The sequence below is a fragment of the Papaver somniferum genome, chromosome 8 (genome assembly GCF_003573695.1).
Source record: "Papaver somniferum cultivar HN1 chromosome 8, ASM357369v1, whole genome shotgun sequence".
In the NCBI taxonomy this organism is placed as follows: domain Eukaryota; kingdom Viridiplantae; phylum Streptophyta; class Magnoliopsida; order Ranunculales; family Papaveraceae; genus Papaver; species Papaver somniferum.
The window spans coordinates 172,487,570-172,495,222 of NC_039365.1; positions in this window are offsets into that span (position 1 = coordinate 172,487,570).

Sequence of the window (7,653 nt, forward strand, 5' to 3'; positions counted from 1 at the left end):
GGAAAAAAAAATTCAGGTGGGTGAGGAATTATTTAGACCAGAATACTTGAATGATTTCACCGACTCTGTGTTTGTCTTTAGAGTTAAAATAAAATGATAGCAGTGGCAGTCCGATCATGACTAGTGATGTCTAATCACTTTAACAAAGGGAGCCAGGTTTTCGAATATCTGTGTTCTTCAATGATTCTTAATCATTGATGAGCAAATGAGGAAACCAAATGCCATTGAGGAAAGCAAATACTGTGAATCCTATTAATTGGTTTGGTGAACACTTTACATCTCGAGAGTCGAGACTTCCGTTTAATGTCTCGTAAATATTCACTTAGTACCGGAAAAGATTGTTTTACGGAGTTACTACTTAATTCCACGGGGATTTACCAGCACCAAGAAAAATAATATCCCCATTATTATTTTGAAAACCCCACTAGCAGCTCCGGTATCGGAAAGCCTGATCCTAACAAATGAAGCATGTGGCTCAAGCACAAATCAGTGGTACTATCGAAAGATAAGCTCATAAAATGCTAATGGCCTAAATCATCCTAAGACACGGGTTAGGTTTTAGTCAACATAACACAAATGTTTTTTTTTTTTTTTGAGACGCTCAAGTCTTAACTCTTTTGGGACCATAGAAGGAACTAGAACTGTAGTAGCACTATATTGGCTTTTGATTCTCTTTTGAGGACATTTGCCTATTTTGTATTTTGGGATCAGTATAGTCACGGTCACACATAGTCCACACCCTCCATTTATATCGTATTTTTTTTAAATGGACGAGAATGTAAAAATAGCCAGGATGTAAACAGTTTCATGGTATCTATTTTTAAATATTTTTTCTTATTTTTAATTTACATCAAGATGCATTCAGTTTCACTCTCATTATTTTTTAAATTTAAGCCAGGATGAATCCAAATTCATCTTGCTATTTTTTTGTGTCATTTCACTCATACTAATTTTTACTCGTCAATTATAACCATGTTTTAAAAATATTTGGGCAGTTGATTCCATTTCTCTTATTCTTTCTCCTCTTATATAGTTATATTTTAAATAAATTAAGATGTAAATAAGTTTCAACTTCACGTTGTCACTAATAATGGAAAATAATTACTTGTTTTGATCAGAAAGAAATCAGGTCTTTATTCCCACTTAGCCGGGGAGGTGTTTGCATGCAATCTTCCCGATAAAACTTAGACAATTGAAGCCAGATTGCAGATTATTCTTTATATATATATGTGATGACTTGATATAGACCGTGAAATATCAGTGGTTTAGAATTTTTCTAGAAAATATCCATGGTGGGTGAAGAGTTATTGTTCATATAGCGCCAAATGACTTTCAAATTTATATTACTGATGAGCAAAAAACGAAAAAATCAACTACTCAAAACCAGTTATGAGTCACTATTTGTTACCCACTCCTCTCAAATGATGAATTCTCTCTACGGCTATTCTTTTCTTTTCATTTTTCTTCCTTTGGAGCAGGGTTGTTGATCATAAGTAAAAGAAAAGGACATTATAGAGGGGGTGGCGCCGACCATGGTATCATGACAATGACTAATAATTGACATTTATGTGTTTAGGAGATAAGTAATGAATTAATTAGGTTATATAGCTAATAACTAGATATGTTTAATTAATCAAACTATTTTTGTATTTAGATTATTATTATTTAATCCGATCGTGATTAACATAAGAACATTTTTGTTTGTTTGTTTGTTTAGGTCAGAAAACGAGAGCAAAAAAAAAAAAAAAAAAAGGAGGATAGAAGCATGTTGGCTTGTTATAGGGTTTGGTATGGATGTCTCTGCAACTTTATAGAGTGAAGAAAACACTAAAAATAAAAAGGTGAAAAATCAATTTCTTTTTGAGATAAAAACAATAATTTGAACAAACAAAGTAACATTGCTTTTGAATTTCCAATAAATGGAAGGCATGTATAAAAAATCTTTGTCGATGAAGTAACATTGTGTAGTCTGAGCAGTAGAAGCTCAGCCGCGCTAGGGTTTTTCAGTTCTTCAAGGAAAAAGAAATGGTAGTTTTTTCCCTCTGAAGGAGAAGTTACGTGGTCTGAGCCACCAAGTCCCTAATAAAGTGATAATCAATTTTAATACCCGATATATGTCCTTGAAAAAAAGTTTCGTACCTTGTCTTCAAACTATTTGTCCCAGCACGAGCACAACCCAGTCCAGCATGCTAAAATAGGAGCCCAGCCCAACCCAGTACGTGATTTAGCCTAGCACGGCCCAACACGTTAGTTTCGTGGGTTGTGCTGGGTTAGCCTAATCGGTACAGTAGCACAACACGCGGCACGGATAAGCACGTGGCCCAGCCCAGTACAACACGTTAAGAAAGCACGTCATAGCATGCACAAATACATAATATAACAAGGTATAATACATCACATTTTGTGTATATTTTACAAATTCTAGCTAGTTTTTGACATTTTATGCTGACTTATTTTTATAACAACACATATAATACCTAAATATTTGGAAAATATATTTCAATATCGTTGTTATAATGTCATTACCTATATACTTGAATAGAACATTAATTCACATAACATAATTTCAAATTATATGTTGTCTATTTAAATATCGTGATAATGCCCGACTTAATGTATATCGTTAAGTGATCTCAAATTGTTTATAGCACGTATGCCAGCACGACACAACACGTTACGCGTTGTGCCCGTGGGCTGTGCTGTGCGAGCTTTTGGCTAGTAAAGCACAGCACGGTACAACACGTTTAAATCGTTGGCACAGTCCAGCACGGCACATGGCACGTGAAGCACGCGACTTCGTGTGTCAGGTTGTCCGGACCGACACGTTTTACACCTCTATTCAAACATGTATCTCTAATTAACTACGTAAAATAAATAATGTTAGCAAAATCAAAGTAAAATAGAAAATTATTTGTTAGTATTTATTTTTTTCAACCACTAAATTCAAACAACTAAAAACATATAAGGAAAAAATTTGTTAAATAAAAACTAAAATGGCAAGATTGTTAAATAAGTATTGTCTTGGTTCTTGCTAAATGATTTTCCTGTCAATTTTCTCATGATTGCTAAAGGGGATTAGTAGGGGAAACGTTGGAGTGATCCGACAATTAGAATCTGATATAACTCTTTTGTCTCGTATAAAACGGAACCCTGTTAATTCCAATAACCCCTATAACAACCAATGAATTTTCTTTGCCATTATTCCATTAACCAGCCAAACATGATATGCTTGCATACCCTGAAAGTACTTTGTTGCAGCATTAAGTTTCTGTTCTAGTTGGAACTGGTTTTAAAAGTAGAATTGGACCTATCAATTTGTTTTGTCAATATAGGGTTGCAAATTGCAATGGGTGGTGGCTTGTTTTGTACCCAACCCATTAATGATGCAAATTAATTACAAAGTATAAAATCATATTCGAGACATGGATTGCCTCATTGGCATATCTGCTTAATCAAGAATATGCTTTACTTAACTATCTAATTTCATTTTAAATGAAATTAGGGGGTTAGCTGAAATGAATTAGGTGGGTATATTCGGTAGCTCCTCCGCATCATCATCATATATATGACCCATCTAAGGGAGGGACGGGGACCCTTTACATAGTGAAAGTAAAATGAGCTTACCTCATTTTAGACAACATTTGACATTAACGTAATCATTTGTATGCATATCCGTTCAATGTGTTCATCCTCATTGATAGAGATATATAAACAGGGGTTAAAGATCATGACTGCTGCAGAGATTACCTAATCCAAATGAAACAATATAATTTTCATCACTAGATCTTATAGATGGTTTCGATTATATTTCATAAGTTAATTTTTGATTTTCCAAAAGTAAAAAGTCAGAAACTAATTTGGGAACAAAATTTTAAAATAACTTCTGAAACAAAATAAAAAATCAACTTTTTATGAAGTTATTTGTTTTGTTTTCTAACTTTTGACATTGACTTCCTCCTTTGGAGAAGTAGGATCCTTTTTGAATCTCGTATTCAAATAAGCTATTACTACTCCTTATGAAATTTGTAAAAGTTTCATAAGAGAAACTTTTACAAATATTGGTAAAAGTTTTGGTTAAATATTCGTATTCAAATAAGACCGTAACATCTTATAACGGTCTTGGTTAAATATTGGTAAATGTTGTAAATGTCTTCCACCATTTAAAGGGAAAAAAAAAGAGAACATGACAAAATAAAATTGGGAGATTATGGCAGCACTCAACATACACTTAAGTACTTAATACTTAAAGAAAAAACATAATTAAGCACAAACTTAATTTTGAACTTGTCATCCATAGAAAACATCAACTCATTCTTAATTTATTAATTGTGCCGCCCCATGATGGAAAAAGAAAGTATATGATACATCACTACCAGTGACTCAAATTTATACCGATGCCAACAGTGGTTAAGTTAGCTTATACCATGATGTGGGGGCAACTGCCCCTGTTGCATGCAGTCTATAATTATCCATATGATCCCAATATAGCTATTTATTTGATTTGGCCTCCCCTAATCTATAAATTTATAACGCTTGCATCTGGCTCTGCCCTAGAGAAACCAGTATTAATTGGATCATACACCTGAAACTAAATCGTAGTGTGCATTATTAGGTTGGTCCTTTCCGGTAAATATCAACATCTACAAATTTTACGTCAAGATAGCATCACTTCTATTTTGAGAAGTACTTCCATAGCACTGTATTTTTGGAGTTGGAACATTTAAAAGAAAACACCCGAAACCAGCTAACTAATTAAGGGTAACGTCCATATCCAATATCCAAGTTGGATAGGTCATGGCGCCATCTCCACGTCGAAACCATCTGGCAAATTTTATGTTATGTATTTGTACAGGTTGTAGGATAAGATTCTTGATTATTTTCTTCTCTTGTTTTGAATAAAACAAAAGAATTATTACGATCCAATCTAATATGCTTGTGATGGAGATATGCATGTAACTAATGTGCAAATATATTATTTATGTCAAACGGAAATCAATTGTTAAGCCATCATTATGATCTAAAATATATAATACTCCAATCAACTCATTATCAAATTTCTGTAATACATGTTACATGTGATATTCCAAATATTTTGTCCTGATTGAGAGTTAGGTTGCAGATTTACAAAACCATTTTCCGCACTGTAATGCACTCCAACTATGCATTAACATGTTACAACATGGCCTTAAAAGCTCTGGAAGCAGGGAGCTTGCAAACAAAACCTAGCAACTTCTCTGAAAAAATGGTACACACAATCAAGCAATGAAATCAAACCAGAAGATATGTTGAATCTAATAGATACAGTAATGTCCAAATTATTGTTCTGCTATGGCTATACACCAAGGGAAAACAAACGGAAAAGCTCGGACCACAAAGCATTGCATCATGAACATATATTTTGAAATTTGAGCTGTACAATCATGTGAAGACATGTGGAGCAGCATGACATATTCTTTGTGTTTGAGTCCCACCAAACCTCTTATGGCAACCCTAAATGACCCTACTGATGGAGGGACATATATGAGATTCACTTGATATTGGCCTTAGCTTTGCTCAGGGGACTACTTTTCCCACATAGATTTCCGATATGATGAACCAAGGATGCAAATTTTAGCTCACAGATATATTTCGAGTAAGGGGAATTGTATTTGCCAACAAGCGTAGATTGAGGCATTACAGTGTTTACTTGTTTGGCTTCTTCGATTGCGGAGAATGCCGGCTTGGGCCTATCTATGAGCGGAATTTTCTTTAATTGCTATTATTTGGTAAAGGCTCCCTCAACAGCAGTTACTGACGTGTTGGCCTCTATATTTAGAGAAAGGCTTTTTTTCAGAAATCTGTTTTGAGGCATACTGAGTTTTTTTGAGGCAGACTAAATAATGTCAAAATAGGGTCACTAAATAAAAAACACCATCACCCCCTTATCTACCCTTTTTTATAATGGCATATTTATCCTTATTATTATTAGTTTTAATAATAATGATTAGTTAATAATGTTAATGATTGACTAGGTTAAGTTGTTAGTGTTATATTAGTTGAAAAAACTGACTTTTGAGTGAGAGAGTTGGGTTTTTGAGAGAGGAAGAAGAAGTGAAAAAAAAAACTAGGGTTTTTGAGATTTGGGTGATTTTTGTGATTCAAAATGGATGACCCGGGTGAATCTTCGTCACGTAGACACAATATAATACACATCAACTTCAACAATGATCCGAATTTGGCTAATTTTTTGGATTATGAGAATGATTTTGCTCCAACTTTAACTCAACCTCAACCTAAAACTCAAGATGATGGTTTTTATGAGCCAAATCCAGAGGACGAATACATTGATGAAGAACCTTTTTCTAATAATACACAAGTATGCTCTTATAAGACATCTAATCTCTTTTTCTTTAGCCTCAATTCACTTAAAAATTGAATTTTTACAAACTTTTACGAAATTCATTACTGGGGTTCGGCTGAAATATAAGAGCCGAACATTGCACCTGGGAAGAACGGTTCGACTAGTTCGATCTCTTTCATTGGATAAGCGAACTAGTTACAGTGAAAAGTTCGGCCCAAATTATGTCAGCCGAACATTACACTGTAACTTCAGTCTCTAGACAAGTCCATAGTTCGGCTCTAATTGTACACTATCGAATTAGCCGAACTCATGAAAGCTTAAGATTCGGCTTTGGTTTCAAATTTTCTTATTGGCCGAACCTAACTTTACTCTGAGCCTTTCCTTAGTTCGACTCTGGTTTAAATTTTTTGAATTAGCCGAACCTTTAGTTAGAGTTATCTAACCACGCCATATTCTTGTAGATCGTGATTACTGAACCTCAATCTTTGCACGATCAACCTTCGGATGTTAATACATTCACGAAGATAATCGAGATCACTTCCAAATTGACGTGGTAGGTAACAAATTGAGTGATGTCTTACTTTATATGTTAAAAAATATATATCCCAAACGTTTACTAAGTATATATGTGGCCTTGTATTTCTGTAGAGATGGGGAAGTAAGGAGGAAGCAAAGGCTTGGGATTATGAACATGGATTGATAATAAATTGTTTGCTAGTGACCGGGCAACAAAGCTGAAAAAACCGGGTTGAAATGGTTTGTAAGAGAAGCGGCAAAGACGTTGATAAGCATAAAAAGGGTTCCGTGTATGTTGGGAAGACGGGGAGAAAGAACAAGACCAAGACGAAGAAAAGAGAATGCCCTTTTCAAGATCGTTTTCAACCGTATAGGAAAGAACAAAGATGAAAATTATTGGAGTATGAATAAAAAGATGGATTGTCGTCATAACCACCCACGTGCACTTGATCTTCATGGACATGCAAGAGTTGCAAGAATCAAAGACCATGCATACGTAAAAATGGGTAAGATATATAAAGCACGTATGCCACCGATTAAAATCCTAAGCATGTTGAAGGCGGATGACCCTGATAACAAATCTACTCTACGAAATATCTACAACGCTACAAGTACTTTGAGGAAGAAAGAATTGCAAAGTAGGGTAGTGATGCAACAATATCTACAATAATTTAAATTAAAATCCAAACCTGACCCTGTCACTCGTAAAAAGAATCAATAAGAGGATCATAATCTCAGATAAAGTCTACTCAATACCATAATAAACTAACATCCCAAACATCAGAGTCATAACTAAT